Source organism: Pseudorca crassidens, chromosome 3 (genome assembly GCF_039906515.1).
Source record: "Pseudorca crassidens isolate mPseCra1 chromosome 3, mPseCra1.hap1, whole genome shotgun sequence".
NCBI lineage: Eukaryota > Metazoa > Chordata > Mammalia > Artiodactyla > Delphinidae > Pseudorca > Pseudorca crassidens.
In genome coordinates, this window is record NC_090298.1 from 70,513,743 (window position 1) to 70,539,892 (window position 26,150).

Sequence of the window (26,150 nt, forward strand, 5' to 3'; positions counted from 1 at the left end):
ACTCTCTTCTCTTTAATAGTCTCTAATCTCCTGTGAAACTTATCTGTTGAAGCATTTATTTCAGTTATGTTTTTGGTTGTTATCAGTTCAAGCATTTCTGTTTGGTTCTGTTTTATAGTTTCCAGTTAGCTATCCAGTTATCTGTCTCATTCTGATCTTTTATCTTTTCAAACATATTAAGCATAACTACTTTAAAACTCGTGTCTAGGGGCTTCCCTGGTGGCGCAGTGGTTGAGAGTCCGCCTGCCGATGCAGGGGACGCGGGTTCGTGCCCCGGTCCGGGAGATCCCACATGCCGCGGAGCGGCTGGGCCCATGAGCCATGGCCGCTGAGCCTGCGCGTCCGGAGCCTGTGCTCCGCATCGGGAGAGGCCACAACAGTGAGAGGCCCACGTACCGCAAAAGAAAAAAAAAAGTGTCTAGTAGCTGTGGGGTCTGCTGTTGTCTGAAGCTTCCTTGTTTCTTTGTTGTGTTTGTTGTTTATCATATTATCTTACTTTTATGAGTTTTTATTTATATTATTTTTATTTATAAAATTTTTGTTAATTTATGTTATGTTATTTTTGATTGAATGCCAGAACTGGTATATGAAATTATACTTTGAGGTCTAAAATGATGATAGAAAGGATTTATGTCTCCTGGCAGGGGCTCTGGGCACTAGTAATCCAAAATCACCTTAATCTGGTCAGTGGCTGAGATGACTGGAAGTTCTACTTCTAGTTCAAACTTTTTCCTAAGGTATAGACCTTTGAGATCTCAACTTGAAGCCTGTAGAGTTAACAAAGGCAGGCTCTGAACTCCAGTTTTTGTCTTTTTGACTCACTGAGTTAGTCAGATGGTCTGTTCAGCTTCTCAGCTATCTTCTTCTCAGGAATCAGCAGGTAACCCCAGAAAAAAGCTATAGTAAATGCTGGGTTCAACAACTCTGGGTTTTTCTTCTTCTGGATTTTCTACTGCCTCATTGGCTCTTTCTAATGCCTTCAGATGTTTGTTTTATATTTTGTCTAGCTTTTCTAGTTCTCAGAAGAAGGAGTACAGGCATACCTTGGAGGTTTTGTGGGTTCAGTTCCAGACCACTGCAAGAAAGCAAATATCACAATGAGTCACATAAATTTTTTTGTTTCCCAGTGATTTAAAAGTTATGTTTACACTGTACTGTATTCTATTAAGTGTGAAATAGCATTGTCTAGAAAAAAGTACACTCCTTAATTTAAAAATAGTCTATTGCTAAAAAATGCTAACCTTCATCTGAGCCTTCAGTGAGTTGTAATCTTTTATCTGGTGGAGGGTTTGAAATACTTTGAGAATTACCAAATGTGACACAGAGACATGAAGTGAGCAAATGCTTTTGGAAAAATGGTGCCAATAGACTTGCTCAGTGCCGCATTGCCACAAACTTTCAATTTGTGAAAAACACAATATCTGTGAAGCACAATAAAGTGAAGCACAATAAAATGAAGTATGTCTGTACTGAAATACAGATTTAGAAATGGATTCACTCTTATAAGGGATATTGATTTAAGACAGATGACATTGTAGGCCAATGGGAAAAGCAAGAGCATTTCAATAAATGGTACTGGATATCCATATGGAAGAAAATTAAATTGGACCTCCCTAGTTAACACCATACAGAAAAGTCAGTTCCAGGTGAATTAAAGATTTAAATGTGAAAGGAAAACCTATTAAAACTTCAGAAGACAAGATAGTGAGATATCTTTATGCTCTTATAGTAGGTAAAACCTATAAAAAGAAAGAATTACATTCAAATACGTTTTTAAAATCTCTGTTCAAAAGATATCATAAGCCCTTGGAGTAATAGTTGATTTCATTTAGGTACAGGAAATGTACACAATGAGCCTGGAACATTTTGTTGTGCAGTTTAGCAAGGGAGCTGTCATAGGCTACTAGGATCATGTCAAATGGAGTCAGGAGCCAACTGAAAAGCATTCCTCTGGCCAAAGATGGAACACTTTGAGTATCAATAAGGACACACAGGTTCACAGAAATTCTGAAATCCCCTTGAGCACAAACTGGGACATACCAAATGCAATGGATTGGAACATCTGAAATTATCAAATGTCCTTATATTCATGAGTTCTTAATGATAATAAAACTAACAAAAAGCATCTAATTGATCAACACTGAAGGATGTTCTGGAATCATTATTTTGAAAACCAGTTTTTAAAAAGGTAATTATTTGTCCTGTCTTTCCTATATGAACTGTACCACAGGTAAGTAAATGAGGGGAAGTTTTTTATATAAATGTATTAATAAATGAAGAATGAATGATAAAATTAGAAAATTTTAAGATTCCTAATGAATAAATAGGTTTATTCATTGTATATCAACAGCTGCTAACATGACAAGTAAGGAAACTTTATATGCCTCTTAATGGAAAAACACACCATCACCTATTAAAAACTTGTGCCAAAAAAACTGAACCTGATATTAGGAAATACAGAGAATGTGTTAAACACAGTGGCTGTGCAATCAGAAATTTTTCATCTATGGAAATCATGGGACAAATTAACTTCAACAAATATGTTGCAGGAGGGAGAGAAGATGGAAACAAATGTAGATTAAAAAGAGACTCACCTAAAAGACACATGAAGCAATGTGTGAACTTGTATTAGTTATTTATTGCTGTATAACAAATTGCCCCAAGACTTAATTTAACAGCTTAAAACTAAAAATACTTACCTCTTACAGTTCCTGAGGGTCAGAATCCAGGAGTGGTTCAGCTAGGCCTCATGGCCCAGGGTCTCATGAGTTTGCAGTCAAGCTATTGGCTGGACTGCAGTCTTCTGAACACTTGACCTGGTCAGAGAGGAGTCACCTCCAAGATGGTTCATTCACAGGGCTACCTGCATGTCCTAACAACATGGCACCTGGCCTTCCCCAGAGAAATTGATCCAAGAAAGAGACAAGCTAAAATTACTCAAAGTGATGCATTACTTGTCCTGTATTCTCTTAATCCCACAGATCATCCCTGATAAGAGTGTGGGAGGAAATTATGCAAAAGCATGAATATCAGGAACCCGGCTACCACAATTTGACCTCCAAAGAGTCACATTCTTCCAGTATGCCAAATATACTCATCCTCCACCTGAGCACCCCCAAACTTTCATGCCATTACAGCATTAACTCAAAGTCTAGAAATGTAAATCAATTCTAGGTGTAGATGAGGACTTGTGTGTGTACTTCCTTAAGCACAGGTCTTTAAATAGAGTTCCTCTTGATCTGAAGAGCTGTATACTGAAGACACACAGTATCTGCCTCCACACACTTAATTTAAAATAGGGCAACCACTATGGATGTGTGTTTAAAAGGAGGGAAATGAGGTACACATGTTCACAGAAATTCTGAAATCCACCTAGGAACAGGTTGGCAGTTTCTTCATTAAGATTCAAGGCCTGAGAGTAAATCTCCAGGTCTAACTCTACTTTAGTCACTTGGATCCACCCACTGAGTCATCCTTCATTTTCCACATTTACAGCTAGGTACTTGTCTCTGCCTATAGAAGCTTAGATATCCAAAAGCCTCTTTTGATTTGGTGCTCTGTCCCTTTCAGTTCTGGCGGGCAAACAACATACTAATATAATCCTCTTTTAAAAGTCTCTTTTAAAACATTATATTCTGCTCATATAATTCTTTTATAAACTTTGTGGATCTCCTCTGAATTTTATTTGAGTTCACGCCATTACACAAAGCAATACCCATAAATATCTTCCATATAAACCCTTCTCTACATTGGGCTTTTGATGCAGCACACCCTTAAAATTCTTAGAACCTATCACTTGAGAAGTTTCATCAGGTACATCCTTTATGTCTGAATAAAAATACTCTGAAATACCATGCTAGAGCTTTCTGAGGTCTTAAAGGGCTTTAAAACTACATCCTCAACTTCATATTTTCCTGTTAGTGCTTTGCATTTGTTCTTTCTTTTTTAAATAAATTTATTTATTTATTTATTTTTGGCTGCATTGTGTCTGTTGCTGCGCATGGGCTTTCTCTGGTTGCGGCGAGCGGGGGCTACTCTTTGTTGTGGTGCATGGGCTTCTCATTTCAGTGGCTTCTCTTGTTGCAGAGCACGGGCTCTAGGTGTGTGGGCTTCAGTAGTTGTGGCTCGTGGGCTCTAGAGCACAGGGTCAGTAGTTATGGCACACAGGCTTACTTGCTCCACGGCATGTGGGATCGTCCCAGACCAGGGCTCGAACCTCTGTCCCCTGCATTGGCAGGCAGATTCTTAACCACTGCGCCACCAGTGAAGTCCCTGTATTTGTTCTTGTTCTGAGCCATTTACTAATTTTAACATCATCTGTCACCTAGAGAGACTGGGAATCTTCAAATCCCAAAAGTTCTGTCTCCTTTTTGTTTAACAGTTCTTGCTTTAACATCTCTTCCCTCTCACATTTTACTATAAGCAACAATGAGAAACCAGGTGATGTTAAAGAAACATCTTTAACATTATTCTGGCTGGACATTGCCTTAACTAGATCACCCAGTTAGTTCATTAGGCATATTCTCTACTTTGCACATAACTTCAGGTGACAAATTTGCTAAACTATTGCCACTTTCCTCTAATTTCCAATAAGACTTTAAATCTGTAAGACCTCATCTGCAGCCTCCTCAAAGTTATCATGCATCTACAAACACTCTCCTCCAAGTCCTTCCAGCTTCTGCCCACTGCACTTTTTTTTTTTTTGGCGGCACTGTGCAGCATGCAGGATCTTAGCTCCCCCAACCAAGGATTGAACCCGCACCCCTTACAGTAGAAACGCAGAGTCTTAACCGCTGGACCACCAGGGAAGTCCCAGTCACTCTTAAGTTTTAGGTTTTTGTTATGTCAGCACCCCACTTCCAGGTGCCAAAATCTGTATTAGTTTTATATTGCTTTATAACTAACTACCCCCAAAACATAATTTTTAAAATAACAAACATTTCTAACTCATGCAGCATCTGAGGGTCAGAAATCGAGGAGTAGATTAGCTGAGTAGTTCTGGCTCACGGTCTCCTGTGAAGTAACAGTCAAAGCTGTCAGCTGGGGCAACAATAATTTAATGACTTAACTAGTGCTAGAGGATCCACTTCCAAGATGGCTTACACACATTGGCAGGATGCCTCAGTTCTTCATTAGCTATCTGGCACAATACCTCAGTTTCTCACCATATGCCTCTCCAGAGAGGTGCCTGCCTCCCCCTTAACCAAGTAATCCAAGAGAAAGAGACAGAAGCTACCACGCCTTTTATGTCTTTTTTGATCTACCCTCAAAAGTGGCATACATTACACAGATATGTGACCCACAGGTTGATCACAGGTATATCCGGAGAAAAGCATGGTCCGAGATGACACATACACCCCAGTGTTCATTGCAGCACTGTTTAAAATAGCCAAGACATGGAAGCAACCTAAATGTCCATCGACAGAGGAATGGATAAAGAAGATGTGGTATATATATACAATGGGATATTACTCAGCCATAAAAAAATGAAATAATGCCATTTTCAGCAACATTGATGGACCTAGAGATTGTCATACTGAGTGAATTAAGTCAGATAGATAAAGAGAAATATCATGTGATATTGCTTCTGTGCAGAATCTGAAAAGAAATACAAATGAACTTATTTACAAAACAGAAACAGACTCACAGACTTAGAGAATGGATTTATGGTTACCTGGGGGTGAAGGGTAGAGAGAAGCAATAGTTAGGAAGTTTGGGATTGACATGTACACACTGCTATATTTAAAAAGGATAACCAGAGATAGCCTCATCCACCACAGGGCAGACAGCAGAAGCAAGAAGAACTACAATCCTGCAGCCTGTGGAACAAAAACCACATTCACAGAAAGATAGACAAGATGAAAGGCAGAGGGCTATATACCAGATGAAGGAACAAGATAAAACCCCAGAAAAACAACTAAATGAAGTGGAGATAGGCAAGCTTCCAGAAAAAGAATTCAGAATAATGACAGTGAAGATGATCCAGGACCTCAGAAAAAGAATGGAGGCAAAGATGGGGAAGATGCAAGAAATATTTTAAAAAGACCTAGAAGAATTAAAGAAAAAACAAGCAGAGATGAACAATAAAATAACTGAAATGAAAAATACACTAGAGGGAATCAATAGCAGAATAACTGAGGCAGAAGAACGGATAAGTGACCCAGAAGACAGAATGGTGGAATTCACTGCTGTGGAACAGAAGAAATAAAAAAGAATGAAAAGAAATGAAGACAGCCTAAGAGACCTCTGGGACAACATTAAATGCAACAACATTCACATTATAGGGGTCCCAGAAGGAGGAGACAGAGAAAGGACCAGAGAAAATATTTGAAAGATTATAGTTGAAAACTTCCCTAACATGGGAAACGAAATAGCCACCCAAGTCCAGGAAGAGCAAAGAGTCCCATACAGGATACACCCAAGGAGAAACACGCCAAGACATATAGTAATCAAATTGGGAAAAATTAAAGATAAAGAAAAAATTATTGAAAGCAGCAAGGGAAAAATGACAAATAACATACAAGGGAACTCCCATAAGGTTAACAGCTGATGTCTCAGCAGAAACACTACAAGCCAGAAAGGAGGGGCATGACATATTTAAAGTGATGAAAGGGAAGAATATACAACCAAGATTATGCTACCCGGCAAGGATCTCATTCAGATTCGATGGAGAAATCAAAAGCTTTACAGACAAGCAAAAGCTAAGAGAATTCAGCACCACCAAACCAGTGCTACAACAGATGCTAAAGGAACTTCTCTAAGTGGGAAACACAAGAGAAGAAAAGGACCTACAAAAACATACCCAAAACAATTAAGAAAATGGTAATAAGAACATACATATCAATAATTACCTTAAATGTGAATGGATTAAATGCTCCAACCAAAAGACACAGGCTCACTGAATGGACATAGAAACAAGACCCATATATATGCTGCTACAAGAGAACCACTTCAGACCTAGGGACACATACACACTGCAAGTGAGGGGATGGAAAAAGATACACCATGAAAATGGAAATCAAAAGAAACCTTGAGTAGCAATACTCATATCAGATAAAATAGACTTTGAAATAAAGAATGTTACAAGAGACAAGGAAGGACACTACATAATGATCAAGGGATCAATCCAAGAAGAAGATATAACAATTATAAATATATATGCACCTGACATAGGAACACCTCAATACATAAGGCAAATGCTAACAGCTCTAAAAGAGGAAATCGAGAGTAACACAATAATAGTGGGGGACTTTAACACCTCACTTACACCAATGGACAGATCATCCAAACAGAAAATTAATAAGGAAAGACAAGCTTTAAATGACACAATAGACCATATAGATTTAATTGATATTTATAGGACATTCCATGCAAAAACAGCAGATTACACTTTCTTCTCAAGTGTGCAGGGAACATTCTCCAGGATAGATCACATCTTGGGTCACAAATCAAGCCTCAGTAAATTTAATAAAATTGAAATCATATCAAGCATCTTTTCTGACCACAATGCTATGAGATTAGAAATCAATTACAGGGAAAAAAATGTAAAAAACACAAACACATGGAGGCTAAACAATACATTACTAAATAACCAAGAGATCACTGAAGAAATCAAAGAGGAAATAAAAAAATACCTAGAGACAAATGACAATGAAAACATGACGATCCAAAATCTATGGGATGCAGCAAAAGCAGTTCTAAGAGGGAAGTTTATAGCAGTACAATCCTACCTCAAGAAACAAGAAAAATCTCAAATAAACAATCTAACCTTACACCTAAAGGAACTAGAGAAAGAAGAAAACATAAAACCCAAAGTTAGTAGAATGAAAGAAATCATAAAGATCAGAGCAGATGTAAATGAAATAGAAACAAAGAAAACAGTTGCAAAGATCAATAAAACTAAAAGCTGGTTCTATGAGAAGATAAACAATATTGATAAAACATTAGCCAGACTCATCAAGAAAAAGAGGGAGAGGACTCAAATCAATAAAATTAGAAGTGAAAAAGGAGTAGTTACAACAGACACCACAGAAATACAAAGCATCCTAAGAGACTACTACAAGCAACTCTATGCCAATAAAATGGACAACCTGGAAGAAATGGACAAATCCTTACCAAGACTGAACCAGGAAGAAATAGAAAATAAGAAAAGACCAATCACAAGTAATGAAATTGAAACTGTGATGTTAAATCTTCCAACAAACAAAAGTCCAGGACCAGATGGCTTCACAGGTGAATTCTATCAAACATTTAGAGAAGAGCTAACACCCATCCTTCTCAAACTCTTCCAAAAAACTGCAGAGGAAGGAACACTCCCAAACTCATTCTATGAGGCCACCATCACCCTGATACTAAAACCAGATGAAGATATCACAAAAAAAGAAAATTACAGACCAATATCACTCATGAATATAGCTGCAAATATCCTCAACAAGGGCTTCCCTGGTGGCGCAGTGGTTGAGAGCCCGCCTGCCGATGCAGGGGACACGGGTTCACGCCCCGGTCCAGGAAGATCCCACATGCCACGGAGCTGCTAGGCCCATGAGCCATGGCCGCTGAGCCTGCACATCCGGAGCCTGTGCTCCGCAATGGGAGAGGCCACAACAGTGAGAGGCCCGTGTACCGAAAAAAAAAAAAATTCCTCAACAAAATACTAGCAAACAGAATCCAACAACACATTAAAAGGATCATACACCATGATCAAGTGGGATTTATCCCAGGGATGCAAGGATTCTTCAGTATATGCATATCAATCAATGTGATACACCATATTAACAAATTGAAGAATAAAAACCATATGATCATCTCAACAGAGGCAGAAAAAGCTTTTGACAAAATTCAACACCGATTTATGATAAAAACTCTCCAGAAAGTGGGCATAGAGGGAACCTACCTAAAGGCCATATATGACAAACCCACAGCAAACATCATTCTCAATGGTGAAAAACTGAAAGCATTTCCTCTAAGATCAGGAAGAAGACAAGAATGTCCACTCTCACCACTATTATTCAACATAGTTTTCAAAGTCCTGGCCACGGCAATCCAAGAAGAAAAAGAAATAAAAGGAATACAAATTGGAAAAGAAGTAAAACTGTCACTGTTTGCAGATGGCATGATACTATACATAGAGAATCCTAAAGATACCACCAGAAAACTACTAGAGCTAATCAATGAATGGGGTAAAGTTGCAGGATACAAAATTAATGCACAGAAATCTCTTCCATTCCTATACACTAATGATGAAAAATCTGAAAGAGAAATTAAGGAAACACTCCCATTTACCATTGCAACAAAAAGAATAAAATACCTAGGGATAACCCTACCTAGGGAGACAAAAGACCTGTATGCAGAAAACTCTAAAACACTGATGAAAGAAATTAAAGATGATACAAACAGATGAAGAGATATACTATGTTCTTGGATTGGAAGAATCAATACTGTGAAAATGACTATACTACCCAAAGCAATCTAAAGATTCAATGCAATCCCTATCAAATTACCAATGGCATTTTTTACAGAACTAGAACAAAAACTCTTAAAATTTCTATGGAGACACAAAAGACCCCGAATACCCAAAGCAGTCTTGAGGGAAAAAAACGGAGCTGGAGGAATCAGGTTCCCGGACTTCAGACTATACTACAAAGCCATAGTAATCAAGACAGTATTGTACTGGCATGCAAACAGAAATATAGATCAATGGAAAAGGATAGAAAGCCCAGAGATAAACCCACACACGTATGGTCAACTAATCTATGACAAAGGAGGCAAGGATATACAATGGAGAAAAGAGAGTCTCTTCAATAGGTGGTGCTGGGAAAACTGGACAGCTACATGTAAAAGAATGAAAGTAGAACACTCCATAACACCATACACAAAAATAAACTCAAAATGGATTAGAGACCTAAATATAAGACCAGACACTATCAAACTCTTAGAGGTTAACACAGGAAGAACACTCTTTGACATAAATCACAGCAAGATCTTTTTTGATCTACCTCCTAGAGAAATGGAAATAAAAACAAAAATAAACAAATGAGACCTAATGAAACTTAAAAGCTTTTGCACAGCAAAGGAAACTACAAACAAGATGAAAAGACAACCCTCAGAATGGGAGAAAATATTTGCAAACGAATCAATGGACAAAGGATTAATCTCCAAAATATGTAAACAGCTCATGCAGCTCAATACTAAAAAAACAAACAACCCAATCCAAAAATGGGCAGAAGACCAAATAGACATTTCTCCAAAGAAGATATACAGATGGGCAAGAAGCACATGAGAAGCTGCTCAACATAACTAATTATTAGAGAAATGCAAATCAGAACTACAATGAGGTATCACCTCACACCAGTTAGAATGGGTATCATCAGAAAGTCTACAAACAACAAATGCTGGAGAGGGTGTGGAGTAAAGGGAACCCTCTTGCACTGTTGGTGGGAATGTAAATTGATACAGCCTCTATGGAGAACAGTATGGAGGTTCCTTAAACAGCTAAAAGTAGAATTACCATATGACCCAGCAATCCCACTACTGGGCATATACCCAGAGAAAACCACAATTCAAAAAAACACATGCACCCCAATGTTCATTGCAGCACTATTTACAATAGCCAGGACAGGGAAGCAACCTTAATGCCCATCGACAGACGAATGGATAAAGAAGATGTGGTACATATATACAATGGAATATTACTCAGCCGTAAAAAGGAATGAAATTGGGTCATTTGTAGAGACGTGGATGGATCTAGAGACTGTCATACAGAGTAAAGTAAGTCGGAAAGAGATAAACAAATAGCATATATTAACACATATATGTGGAACCTAGAAAAATGGTACAGATGAACCAGTTTGCAGGGCAGAAATAGAGACACAGATGTAGTGAACAAATGTATGGACACAAAGGGGGGAAAGTGGCAGGGGTGGCGGTAGTGGTGGGATGAATTAGGAGATTGGGATTGACATGTATACACTAATATGTATAAAATAGATAACTAATAAGAACCTGCTGTATAAAAAAAATAAATAAAATTCAAAAATTCAAAAAATATATAAAGAAAAAAAAATAAAAAGGATAACCAGCAAGGATCTACTGTATAGCACAGGGAACTCTGCTCAATGTTATGTGGCATCCTGGATGGGAGGGAGTCTGGGGGAGAATGGGTGCATGTGTATATATGGTTGAGTCACTTTGCTGTGCACCCGAAACTATCACAACATTGTTAATCAGCTATACTCCAATATAAAATTAAAAGTTTAAAAAAATGCTTGATATGATTTGTTATCAACAATGTGAATATCAAAAAAACATTTAAAAAAAAGGTGACATACCATTACACAGATATGTGACCCACAGGTTGATCACACATAGGAGATTACACAAGCGTGTACATACCAGGGAGTAGGAATCATTGGGTACCATTTTGGAGGCCTGCTACCACAAGACTTTATCTGGATCATGATTCAAACTTTAAAACACACACACACACTTAAGATGATTGGAAATTTGGATGCTTATTGAATATTTGATGATATTGGGGAAGTATTGTAAATTTTTTTGTGTGTTTATAATAGTAATTTTTAAAGATCCCTATTTTTTAGAGATGCATATTGAAATATTTAGAGATGTAATGATATAATGTCTGGGATATACTTTAAAATACTAAGAGATGGAGAAAGTGAGTGGTAGTATAAATGAAGCTGAATTGGTTATGAGTTGATAATCCTGAAGCTGGGTGATAGGTAAATCAGAGCTCATTATTCTATTCTGCATATTTTTATACTTTAATGTATGTTTAAAATTTTCCATAATAAAAAGTAAAAAAAAGAAAAAAAGACATCATAAGGAGAGTAGAAGACAAGATACAAACTGGGAGATCTTTACAACCCATATTATTGGCAAAGGGATTAATACTTGTAATAATAATTGTGTAAAGAATTACTACAATTTAAATATTTTTAAAAATAGATAATGCTCTTAACTACCACACTATAAATAGGTAATTCATAATTACCTATTACCTATAAATAGGTAATTCATAGGTAATAGATAATTCATAATTCATAAAGGAGGAAACCCGAAGAGATGTTCAACCACATGCTGAATATCATTTCACACCCACCACATAAGCAAAAATTTTTAAGTCTGACAATATCACCAGAACACTTATACGTTACTGGTTGGAGTATAAACTGATATATCCATTTGGAAAACAATTTGGCATTATCTAGTAAACTTGAAGTTGCATGTCTCTTATGGCCCAGGAGAAATGTGTATCAGGATATATGAGAAAGAAAATTCCTAATAGTATTATTCATAACAGTAAAAATTGGAAACAACCCAACTGTCTATCAACAGTAGAGTGGTTAAATATATTACGTATACTCATACAGTAGAATACAACAGTGGGAAAAATGAATCACAAATCCATGGACATGGATGAATCTCTAACAACACTGAGCAGAAAAGCAATTCACAAAAGAACAGTACAGTAGGATTTCACTTCTATAAATTAAAGAACCAGTAAAAGTAAACAATATTTTGTTTAAGAGACCAAACATAAGAAGTAAATCTATAAAGCAACAGGATCGTAACCACAAAATCAAGATAGTGATCTTCTCTAGCTGCAGAAAGAAGGGAATGGACTAAGGCAGGGGAACACAAGAAACATAAAAGTAGTGTGATTATACGTGTTAATTTAGTCAGAACAGTCCTGGTTTGCCTATATCCCTGGTGTAATAACTAATAGCACTCTCTTTTACTCTCAAAAGTGTCCTAGTTTGGATAGTAAGTTAAATGTTCATCCTTTTTAAAGTACCTTTTTTCCCTTTAACAGGATGGAAGGCCTATGGATCTTCACTGTATAATTCTTCCTTACATCACACATGTATTTTACAAATATCCATTTGAAAATAGCCAATATTTTATAATGTAATTTTAGACAGTGACAACATGGTTAAAAAAAAGAAAATCTGTATGTAGAATAAATGTAAATAGGATTTGAATGAAACCCTTATCGTCTGGGTATATGTAGAGATAAATAACGTACTATATGCCTGGCATTGTGTTAAGCCATTTACAGATATTACTTCATCTTCATAGCAAGATTTTTGGGTAGGTATTATAATATTATCTTCATTTTACACATGAAGAATCTGAGGCACAAAATGTATGTGTAATGTAGCCAAAGTCATACCATGACAGAGCAGAATTTGAACCTAAGCAATGTGACACCAGACTACATGCTCTTAATGCAATGCCAGAATCCATAATAGATATTCTTAATCATTTTTTGTGCTACGGATCCCTTTGGCAGTCTGGTGAAGCCTATAAAGCCCTTTTTAGAATCATGTTTTTAAATGCATAAAATATGCATAGGATCATGAATGAAACCAATTATACTAAAATACAGTAATCAAGTTATTCAACAAAAGTGTGCTGTACATGTGCTTCTTTATTAATGCGTTGAAAAACAAAATCTAGCAGAGGGTCGAATAATATCTATAATTTTAAAGTAGTGAACACTAATTATATCTTGAGATTTCTACAACTATAGTAATGTGATGGGAAAATATTTGTGATTTTTATTGGTGAAAAAGTCAGCGGTACTTCAGTAACACTGGTTTGTTGCCTATGTTCACAATTGAAAGAAATGCTAAATTTCACTTAGAGGTTAGCAAAAATTAGGTTATAATATTTTTTTCATAGAAATTCACAGCCCTCTGTTTTGTGACCTTAATTCATAGACTTCCTAACATATGTTTTACTTCAGAGAGGTCATATTCCCCAGCCTATCTTCCACTTTCTGGTTTGGGATTATGCTCAAAATGAGATACACAAACTAGTTTACTAGAAATAAAAAGTATTTCTCCATGTGATAGACTTGAATGGGGAATGAGAAACAGGAATGTGTTAGAATGACTAGGTGTACACACAGACAATGGGAAGCTTGGAACTGCTTTAGAGTGTTTTATTTAAGAGGTTTTAAACTGGTTCCAAACATGTACTGTCACATGCAATTATTCATAAAAGAATTCATTATTGATACCACAATACCCTACAGTATACTATTTGTCAATACATGTAGCAATGCAACAATCAAAAAAGAAAATTCAAATAGCTGGACACCTCCTAAAAGTTTCATTGGGCTAAAAGCAAAACATCTGACAAGTTTTTGATTTGCCTTTCTCATGATTTGATGTCCCAGCAGAGCAACTAGGGAACCTAATTCTGACCAACAAGGAGGAATTGCTTGGCTAATTGGAAGTGACATAAACCTTGAGAGAAAACAACCACATACCAAGGATAATTATAAGAAGGTAACATGGGCCTTAAAGCATAGTCAAGAAATCTGAAGCTCCCAAATGAGGTGAGACTTGTAAAAAATGCTGAGAGGACAAAGAACGGGCTTTTTAAAATTCTCTTCAAAGGCAGATGATGAAGGAAGGGAAAAGCCCACTTACAGCTGCTGGTATAAGGTTAGATCTGAGAGAGAAAACAGAGTCCCTAAATATTATTTTCTTCATTCTCTACAAAGGAAACTTGAGAAGCAGCTTGACATAGTAGAAAGAACTATGTGTATTTGTGGGGTCAGGCAAACTTGGATTTAATTCTCTGTTTCAACACTTAATAGTTATATTACCCTGGGTCTCCTTTTCCCCATCTGTAAAATGGAGATAAGTATATCTTTCTCATAGGATTGTTCTGAGTAGTGGAAGTAACACATTCAAAACACTGAGCCAGGCTCATAGTATTGACTCAGTAAATAGGAACTTATTAATATTACTCAAAAGAGTAGTATAAATAGTGACAAGAAGCAATACTCTTCCCAAATAGAAGAAGGAATTCTAAGAAGTACCTAACAGTTCCAATTTAGAATCCATCATCTGATATGAATGGCTTATATCACAGGCTCTTGGCGGTGGAGGGGCAGGGAGTCCAAATGAAACTTGAGAATAGCTGTTCCCATCTTTGAGGAATTATGGGAAACAGAATAGGTGCTAGAACACTAAACATGGGCAAATGTCTGCCTTCAAGGTGAAAAGTGGAAATATAAAACCTGGAATTATTTGGGATGTTTCCTCCCACTGGTGTAATATTCATTTGCCCAGGGAAGGGGAAATTCCAGAAAAAAAAAAGCAACTGAAACAAAGGAGTAGATTGAATTTTCCAAAGTGCTCAATGTGAAGATGCAGTCTTGAAAGCTAAGGTGATGAAGAAAGAAGAGGTTTCTTGAATTTCCTCAAAGCTTCAAGAGGTAAAGCTTAAAAGAAGAAGGAAAAAATGGTATGCTTAAGCAAAATGTAGTGGGTTGAATAGTAGCACCCAAAAAGATATGTCTATGTCTCAATCCCTGGAATGTGTGAATGTTACCTTATTTGAAAAAAGGGTCTTTGCAGATGTAATTAAGTTAAGGATCTGGAGGTGAAGAGATCAACCACCCTGGATTGTCTGCTCAGCCATAAATCCAATGACAAGTATCTTTATGTGACAGACTGAAGAGAAGACAGAGAAGAGGAGGCAGTGTGACAACGAGGCTAAGATTGGAGTAATACAGCCACAAGTGAAGGAATACTGACCAGCTCTACCAGACGCCGGGGGAAACAAAAATCAGATTCTCCCCTAGGTCCTCCAAAACTGCGGCCCTGCTGACGCCTTAATTTCAGACTTCTGGCCTCAGAACTGTAAGAGAATACATTTCTGTTGTTTTAAGCCACCAGTTTGTGGTAATTTGTTACAGCAGCCCTATGAAGTTAATACACAGATTTTAAAGAGAATTTCAAGATTAGACTTCCCTGGGTTGAAGGGAATGGGGGATTGTGAAATGGATGGTGGAGGGTGAAGAAGGTCTGAAGGACTCCTTGGAGGAAATATGTGAACCAGGGTGGAGTTAGCAAATTACAGACCCCACAGTCTTTGCTTTGACAGAGATTGTTAGAGTTTAGAAGACACCTGACAGGGTTACCATGCACTGCCAGAACCAGAAAGCCATGTGGCAGCCAATCTAATATTCAGAGTTCCCTCAAAGAGTATTTCATATCATCAAAAAGAGTTTCTGTTTGACTGACAAATGCTTTTCACTCCCCACTCCCTTGATCTGTAGCAGGAGTAACAGCTGTCTGTATGCCAATAGTTTTTGCAATCCTATCCAAACTACCCATAGGAAAAGGTACTTTTTCATTAGTCCCTGGCAGTCTCAAACACTCAGAATCAGAGAAAAGATCATGGACAACTAAAGGGGTTCCAGTGATATAGAATGGAAATCCATATCATTTGGAAACCTTCCCTTCAATCTTTACTTGATTGGGACTTTAATCATTCAATTGAGAGTCCCTTACACCTCTAACCCTCCACCAGGACTACTTTGATTTTAGGCAAGAATCTAAAAGGAATTATTAAAAGGATGCTCTGGGAGCATCTATAAGAGAAAGCAGTAATCAATCAAATACAGTATGGGTTTACCAACCAGAATCTGTCTAATTTTATTTTCTTCCTGACAGGGATACTAGACCAGTATGCCAATAAAATGCAGTAGGCAATATTTATCTGTGCCCAACAGGCATTATTGACACTTTTCATCATTTACTTACAAGTAAATTGGGGAGGAAAAAAGGCTAGATGATAGTACCTTCAGGCAATGACTTAATACCCAACGGGTACTGACTCCTGGAGGGCAGTCAGCCTCTCCAGTGGTTTTTAGGGTAGAACAACGGTCCCTATATGGGTCAACACTGTATTTCACTGACTTGAGAAAACCCATATTTATCAAATTTTTACCCGATTCGAAGTTGGAAAGGGTAGGGGGTTTAACAAACCTTAGAACAGCTTAATGTTGACTCTGGGCTAAATCCTAGATAGCCATAATTAGAATTCAAAAAATTTGGGGAATCTGTAACCATACAAGCAGAATCCAACAAACTAATAGGGATTTTTAAGTTTATTCACTCATTTATATATCATAAATTTAGGGAACATCTATTCTCTGTAAATGTCTATGTTAAGCTTTAGAAAGATGATTAAGGTATTGTCCTTGAATTGCACTAGTTTAAAATATGGTAGGTAAAACAGACTTGTAAAGAGATAAGATATATTACAATATAAATGTTCACTGTAAGGCCTTATATTTAGCAAAAAAAATTTTTAATTAACTACATTTAATTGTTTGGGATGGCCTGGCATTAGCATATGTAAAACGCCTTTAAGAGTTTGATAAGCTGAACAAAATAATATTTGTTAAGAATATTGAGAGTGGGCTGATATTCTAGCTCATACAAATCGATCTTCTAAAAATTAACAAGGACTTAAACACCCTAAGGAGGAAATACAAATAACCAATAGAGATATAAAAACGTATTTTAAAATTCATTCTCAATTATAAGCAAATCAGGAGAACAAATTTGAAAAAAAAATCAATAAACAGTAGTATTCCAAGCTTGCAGAGGTGTGGTGAAATGGATGCATAAACTGCCGGTGTATATTAATAAACATTTTATGTGTATTAAATGGTAACTGTGGAAAGTTATAGTAAGACAAGTCATACTATGCAATGCAGCTATTTTCTTCTAGGAGTCTACTTTAAGAAATAATCTAAAATATACATAAGGCAATCCATAACAGCAGTTTTAATAATACTAATAAAAAATTAAGATGAATAATTTTTTTAAATGTACAACCATATGATGGAGTGTATAATCAGAATTATGTGCTTAAAAAGAGGATATCTGCAATATTATATTACATTGCATTATATATATTTATTATATTATTATTCAACTAGAAGTCTAGGGATCACGACTTTTCACTGTTAACCTTCTTAAATGGTTTGAGTTTTGTGCCATTTGCATTGCAATACATCCAAAAAAGAAACACAATTTAAAAATAAAAGTATTCAGCATAAAATTTTAAAAATACACTTACGAATATTGTCTAACGATGTAAGGAAATACACTAAGGGAAAATAAAATTTTATTATTTCCTGTAGTGAATTCATATAACTGGAGAATGTATATAATTCTGGTTGTGTTACAAAAAATATTTTGTTTGGTATTTTTCACCATAAGAAACCTAGGACCAGTTTACATACAAGCAAGAAGGATGGTAAACAAGCTCATCTAAGAATGATTGGAGGAAAATGTGAATGTTTGACCTGGAGTATATATGTGAGAGCATGATGGCTGTCTTCAAGTATCTGAAGTACTGTCGTATGGAAAAGGGTCCATGCTTCCTCAGGAAAGTCTCAGAGGATGAAACTAGACCCACTGGCAAGAGCTATAGTAAGCCATTTCAGTTCAATGTCAAAACATTTACAGACTTGTTTATTTGTTTATAGGCCATTTCAGCTCAATGTCAGGAAACACTTTCTAATGGAATGGGGCAAGGAATGAGTGAATTTCCAGTCACTTGAAGAATTCAAGCATAAATTGTCACCTACTTGACTGGACATAGAAGAGATTCAAGCATCAGAAGTATGACTTTTGGTATGATTCCAGCTGTGTGAGAAGTCATTTAACCTTTCTGGGACACAGTTCTCTAAAATGGGGAAGTTTGACTAAATTACCTCCATGTTCCTTTTGAGTTTTAAATTGTTTTGATTCTGCATTGGTGTAATTACGTTTGGCTGATTTTTCCAGATTTACTTGATATCAGCCTCTTATCACTTGAAATACATCACACTATACTTGTGAGAATTAATTTAGATGTTTAAAAAAGTATTTGTAAAAATGCAAAACTTTATGTAAGATTTTGTTATAGTTCAACATCATTGGCCATTAGGAAAATGCAAATTAACACCACAATGAAGTACCACTACACACCTATTAGAATGGCTAAAATAAAAAAATACTGATAATACCAAGTGCTGAAAAGATATGGAGCAACTGTATCTCTCATACTTTGCTGAGGAAAATGTAAAATGGGACAGCCACTCTAGAAAACAGTTGGTAGTTTTTTATAAAGTTAAATATATACTTATCGTAAAACCCAGATATCCATCTACTGGATATTTACTCTAGAGAAATGAAAACTTACATTCACTCAAAAATCTGTACATAAATGTTCAAATCAGCTTTATCTGTGATAGCCAAAAATGAAACAACCCAATACCCTCCAATGGATGAATGAATAAACTGTAGTACATCCATAACATGGAATACTACTCAACAATAAAAAGGAACGAATTTGATACATGCAACAATTTGCATGGATCTCAAGGCCACTGTGTTGATGAGAAACTAATCTCAAAAAGTTACATATGGTATGATTCCATTTACATAACATTCTCAAAATGGCAAAATTATAGTGATAGAGAAAAAATAAGTGGTGCAAGGAGTTAGGGTTGGGGGGAGGGTATGACTATAAAAGGGTAACATGAGCAAGTTACTTTGGGGTAATGGAATAATTAATAATTTCATATCCTAATTGTGGTGATCACTACATTAATCTATTACATGCGATAAAATTTTATAGAACTATACACCAAAAAAAAATTACATTTATCTTCAAGGTTCTGGAAAGCAAGAAAATTTTCATTATTCACTTTTTTGTTTACATTGACTTTTTATGTTTAGCTTTGGACTGTCTTATAATCAATAATATAGAATGTTTTTCATATGAAACTTTTTTATTGAAGAGTGCTGTAGAAATAGGGTGTAAGGTGTATTTACTTAACAGTAATTTTATTCTTTTTCTTTAAAGGAATAAATGGTCAAATGTGAAAGTAAATTCAGGTAAAGCTCACTTTTATTGATATTTTATTCTTATTTTTAAATTTTACTATCCCATTTTTAAGGAAGCCCCTGGAAAATATTTTTATATAAATTTTCACAGCTCACTCAAATGTGATCTATATTTTATTTATCATATGACTTAAGAGATTGTCCACACCTTGCCAGGTTCTACTTTAGCTGCTGATTCTATTTATACTGAACTAAATTTACATCCAATCAAATTGCATAATAAACACAGAAGCTTAAAATTAATTCCTATCCTAGGATAAGATCTACACAGAGTTTGTCCCAAAAGTGAATTTCTCTTATAAGTTGATCCTTACAAATACTAAAATATTAGTGTCTCTCAGACAGTATAATACTGTTCTTGTGGCTAACATTACCAATGCTCAATATTTTCAATTCTCTTTTTTTCTCTGGATATGCAAAAGCTTACATTTCTTAGCTCTACAAGTTAAGCAGCACTGTGTAACTAGTTCTACTAATGAACAGTGACCCGAGCTGATGTGTTACTTCCAGACCAAAGCATTTACAAGTCTGTGCATGATTCACCATGCTGTCTTTCCTGGCACAGAGAACCCTGAGGTATCATTCAGATGGAGTTACCAGAAGAAGGAAGCAATCTGGAATGTTGAGCCACTACATGAAGGGCTGCCCTGGAGAAACTCCTAGACTCTTAGCAGATTTGCCTGAGTAAGAAACTTTTATGTGATAAGCCTCTGAAATTTTGGCATAGTTTATTACTGCAGCATTCCCTAGCCTAACCTGACAAATAGAATCTGTATACTAACTTTGCCTATGTTAAAGGTTTTCATGGCCTTTTGTGTTTTCCATAGTCAGATGATAGTTATATGTTACAGCTTTTCCAATAATATTTAATATAATTAGCATTTTAATTAATAACCTAGTCTATTAGTCTCTACCACCAACTTAAGATCTCAAATTTTGAATCTAAATGAACAATATTTTAAATTATATATACCTATATCTCAAACTTACACCCTGTGCTAATCATTACCAACCAATAAAGAAGGATACATTTGTTTATGCAGTATTTTAATTCATTAAATAACCATTGATGTTTCTAGTCATGTTCCCTGGGAAGCAGACCCTGAGATAGAGATTTGCATGCAGGAAAACTTATTAGGGGGTTGTCTTGGAATTAATACTTGTGGTGAAATGCAGGATTGGATAGAGGAGAAGCCGGGCTGTGAAATAGTTATAACAAAGCCTAAACCAACCCTACCCTAAGCGTGGCTCTGAAGCTAGGGTGGCCCTTCAGAAGTGTTCCAAGTTGAGACAAGGGTACTGGGCCCTTGTATACCCATCAATGATCAGTCATTGGATAAAGACTGCTCCCAGGAAGTAGGTGTGACCTTGGGTAAGGCAATTTCTGGATGGAGCTGACATCTTGAGAGCTGTGAGCCACAGCATTCCCAGCAGCTGGGCAAACAAGTCCTGAAGAGGAATGTGGTGTCAGTGGAATCTACCCCAGTGTCCAGTACACCTGATAATCATGATGAGGCATTATCTATCTGTTGGATGATCACCACCACCATCATCACTATCATATTTACAGACAATTTTACTATGTGCCAGGCACGTCTTAAGTGCTCTGAAATTATTAACTCATGTAATTCCCAAAATAACCCTATAATATAATCTTAAATGCTTTGCCTTCAAAAATGAAAATCAGGGCTTCTCTGGTGGCACAGTGGTTGAGAGTCCACCTGCCGATGCAGGGGACACGGGTTCGTGCCCCGGTCCGGGAAGATCCCACATGCCGTGGAGCGGCTGGGCCCGTGAGCCATGGCCGCTGAGCCTGTGTGTCCGGAGCCTGTGCTCCGCAACGGGATAGGCCACAACAGTGAGAGGCCCGCGTACTGCCCAAAAAAAAAAAAAAAAAAAATGAAAATCAATATAGGTGTTTTCTGCAACATGCCCCAATCCCAGAAATGCTTTGCTAATGACCATTCAGTAATCTCCATTGTAAGTTACTCTATCTAATATGAGCAGTCCCATTCAGTAACTGTCATTGGCCAAGATAGTTACTCTTTTCATGGGCTGCATCTTCTAAATCATGATGGCATTATGATGTCTCTAATTTACTTTTAAAAAAATTGAGCATGGATAATGTGATATTATGTGTGAATATATATGTGTGTTAATTTAGGCTACATCATAAGTGCTGTTGCTTGCCCTAATTAGGAGCTCACACTCCCAGGTATGGTCAGCTGATATTTAGCCATAAGGCCACACTCCAGAGGAAGCTACGACAAGTGCTTTAGTCATCCTTATCTCAACCAACACCAGAATTTTGCTAATTAGCATAATAAATATTAGCAATCAGTTTTCATTGGTGAAATTAGTGTTGTTCAAGTTATATGGATTGGCTAATATATTTTAGACATTCCACTTTTGCTGAATAGGGTATAAAAATCTAGCAAGCACCGTAATCTGTATCTTTAGGAAAGGTACCAATATTTGATCCCTAAAATGTCCTGTATCCAGCTATTGTTTCATTGGACTCTGGTTGCCTGAATCCTGTCTCTAAACATTACTGCATCTACCTTAAGTGAACCTTTCATGCATGTTGTAGTCATAGATGGTAGCCAGTCTTCAAACTGATCCTTAATGCCCTTAATACCAATGATTCTTAGTATTTATCCCTTTCTGTAGTTCCCCCACACTGAATAGAGATGACGTGTGAATAAGATATTCTGGAAATGAAGACAGTGCCATCCAAGGATAAGTCTTAAAAGATATTGCAGACCCTGCATTTTTCTCTCTTGGATTATCTATTCTGAAGGAAGTCAGCCACCATGCTGTGAAGCTGTTACGGAGAGATCCATGTGGGGAGGAACTCAGGTCTCCTGCTGGTAGTCAACTAACTTGCCAGCTTTGTGAGCGACTCGTCTTATAAGTAGATTCTCCAGGCCTAGTCAAGCCTTTGGGTAACAACAACCCCAGCCAACATCTTGACTCATGAGAGACCCCGAACAAAAACTACCCAGCCAATTTGATTTATCCCTAATCTACAGAAACTATGAGGTAATAAATATTTATTGTTACTTTAAGTCACTAGGTTTTGAGGTAATTTGTTATGTAGCAATAGATATCTAATACATCATAGTACATAAAAGGACAGAGAGCTGGAACTTAATTGAACTTATAGAAGAGATTGTATGAACTGTTGCATGTAAGCCTCCTTGTTAATTACTTTTTAAAATGTCTGTTTATATGACGGAATTTGGTCTAATACTTGCTTGCACTGTGACTTAGTAAAAAAGCTATGTCAGAGGAACCACCCCCTTCACTTATGTCAAAAATTGGTGGCTACTTTTATCTGTCAAAAAGAACAAAATAGTTGTGCGTGACCAAATTGACTTAGCTAATTTTGCAAGACAGGCCTATTGATTTTTCTGCCTACTACAGCTTGGCTCTATCCATTTCTCTTTATCACCACCATCAGTCCAGTCCAGACTACCTTCATGTCTCACCCTGGACCACTATAACAACCTTCTCACTCATCTAGTCATACCCATTGATCCTCTTCCATCCCACTGTCAATATTAAAGTTAAAGTGATCCTTTTAAAACACAAATCTATTCAAGTAATTCCACCACCACCCCTGCCCTTATTTAAAACCTTTTAGGACTCAGAGAAGATCATAAGACAAAGACATAGCCTAACATAGCCTACCAAACTCCTGCCCGATCTGGTCCTGCCAACCCTTTGAGTGTTGTCTTGAACTCTTCTCACTCTTGCTCTCTTTGATTGCCCGTCACTGGCCTTCCTTCAATTACTAGTACTTTTCCTGTTCCTACTCACAACAGAGAATTTGTATGTGGTGTTTCCTCTGCCTTGAAATCTCTTCCTTTTCCTGTCTAGTTCAAGTCTGCCTATCCTTCATATCTAGTGCATGTGTCAGTTCTTCAGCAAAACTTCCCCCAATCTCCCTGACTGACTCTCATACATTCCCATCATACATTCCCTCCTTTGTGTACCTGTCACATTGCAATTTTACATTTGTTTGTGTAATTATTTGATTAATGTTTGTGTTTACTGCTATACATTCTCTAAGAGCAGGTACCATATATAGTTTAACTCATTTATGTATGCCCTGGAGCCCAAGAACGTACTGCATATTTGATAAATATTTGATTAAAGACTTAATAACTGATTAACTAATTGAATGAACTCAGGTGGGTATAAATGTTGCTTCAGAGCCAGAGTGCCTACGTTCAAATTCTGGCAGTTCCTAACTATGTAATGTTAAAAAGATTTTACCTCACTGATCTTTAGATTTGTCCTCTGTAAATTGGGAATAATAATTACCTTATAGGGTATTGCAGGGAATAAATGAGTTAATATACATTGAGGGCTTAAAGCCATTCCCAACACATTAAGTGCTATGTATGGCAAGTGCAATTATTATTATTATTGTTATTAACATGCTTAGTCATTTTGTCATGCTAGTTCCTTAGGCCATGGCTACCAGTTCCTTGGATAAGTTCATTCTTTTCTTACAGATAACAAATTCCAAGTGTCTATGTAAAAACAAGAAGCTCTGTAAAAGACACAAACTGAGGGCAGAGCTTATAAATCTTTTTGAGCTGTCCAGTTTTGACTTAGGTATAAGGATACTAATATTAACCCCCTTATCACTGGTGTTTCTTTGGTAATTTCCAATTTATACAAAAAGACAAAGCAGTGCTTAAATGAGAATTTCAAAGAGTTCTATAGCTGTCTTTTACTAGGGCACCAAAAAGAATTGAGCCCACCATCTCTCTGAGTTTTTTGCATTGGTTACCTACTTGTAGTTCAAATAATGGCAAGATATTAACATAATATGTAATATTATTGATCTCTTTGGATTATAGACCTTCTATACTTTGAGGCACTGACTTTAAAATGTTAAAGCTACAGGTTTGTAACTTTTGAACACCATATGTTATAAACTGTTGAAATGATGTCTCCCTACTTGATAGTGGAAATGTTCATGCTTAGTGCAAAGGCAGCAATGGTTGGATATTGTTTAGCTGCTAATGCTTCTTATAGAAGTTGTGAATGCTTGCACTTTATTATATTCAGGGTCCCCACCTACAGATAGGTCTCTTGTAAGCTGCCATTAATTTGGACAATAGGTCATAAACTGAAGGGTTGTTTTAGGTAAGTATTGCAAATGATGTGTTCTGTTCTTTGTTTACTACCAACCATGAAAAACAACACTGTACTTTCCAGAGAAACTGAGATCACCCAGTCCTTGCAACTTAGGTCATTTTCGTTTGGGAGGGGAAAAAAAAAGAATTCTTTTCAACTCCTTGCCAGTTCCTCCTTGCTTTTTGAGAAGGCGATACCTCTGAAAGAAAATAGATCAAAGATACATGGGGCTAAGGGCAGATCAGATAGCTATACTTTGTAGTCTGTTGAAAACAGAGCTAGCTTTACTGGAAAAGAGATTATGTGTTATAGTTATAAGGAACAGAGGAAAGGTTAGAGGGGTTACTAACCTAAAAAACCAACCCCCAGTCCTCTACCACCTTGTCAGAACTTAAAATTCCACCATTAGAAATTCATTTGTTTGCATTTTAAACAGTAATTCCTTAAAGCAGTTACCTGTGGAAAAAAGTGAATTCTCTATCAATTATTTTTCCTGAAAGTGAATTTTGAAAGCACTGAGACCAAGAGGTAACATTAACTCCTGAAAACTCTGATTTGACTGTAGGACTGCTATGGAGAGAAAAGGTTGGAAGAGTACAGGTTACGTTTGAAGAGAAGCTAGAGGGAAATCTGTGGCCATAGAAAACAGTGATTATAATGTGTGATGACTGTGAGGAGAAAGAGAAAAAAGAAGTGGATTTCTTTTTTGATTTGTTGCTCTGGGCATCTACAATAGAAGAAAGAAAATATATTACTATATGATGAGATACAATGAAAATGACACAGACAAAACAGGAGAGTCATGCCTAGAATGTGAGAACAACTGAACTTTCTTAAATAGCCTGGTCATTAGCTTTTTTATGACCATAATCATGCTAAATTCATTCCCTACTTGTAGAGTAATTAGTATATATTGAGCATCTTGAGAGTAAGACAAAATTTTTAAGTTTTCTGTTTCTGAGAAGCTCTCCATATGTCCTCTCTCCAGTAATTCACTCATCAATGCATAAACTGTTTACCTATTAAACTGAATGTGACAGATTGAGACCCCATCCACTAAAAAGTGAGGAAACACAGGTCCCTTTGTCTTGCAACAAGGAACCAAGGAACATACAAAAAGTAAAGGTAAGATGAATAGATAAGGAAGGAGGCTGGTACAGATTTATACAATTAACTATTATTATGTGCTTAATATTTGCCAGTTGAGCTGGAAAGGAAAAACTATGTGTGAGAAAAATCTATCACCTTGTGATGAGCAAAGAAATT

At 36.6% G+C, this 26,150-nt stretch overlaps 1 long non-coding RNA gene across 8 annotated transcripts in view; it reads left to right on the forward strand.

The window, feature by feature from the left end:
• LOC137221474 (uncharacterized) overlaps positions 1 to 26,150 on the forward strand; it is a 43,655-nt gene that overhangs the window by 5,343 nt on the left and 12,162 nt on the right. The window contains exons 3-8 of one of the 8 annotated variants that reach the window (XR_010942019.1): positions 15,491 to 15,680; positions 18,326 to 18,473; positions 19,690 to 19,721; positions 20,296 to 20,414; positions 22,401 to 22,772; positions 25,873 to 26,020. This is a non-coding gene — a long non-coding RNA (uncharacterized lncRNA). Of the gene's footprint in view, positions 1 to 14,206; positions 14,366 to 15,490; positions 15,681 to 18,325; positions 18,474 to 19,689; positions 19,722 to 20,295; positions 20,415 to 22,400; positions 26,021 to 26,150 lie in introns of those variants that run through there. The other 7 variants (XR_010942018.1, XR_010942022.1, XR_010942023.1 and 4 more) reach the window with 7 other exon arrangements.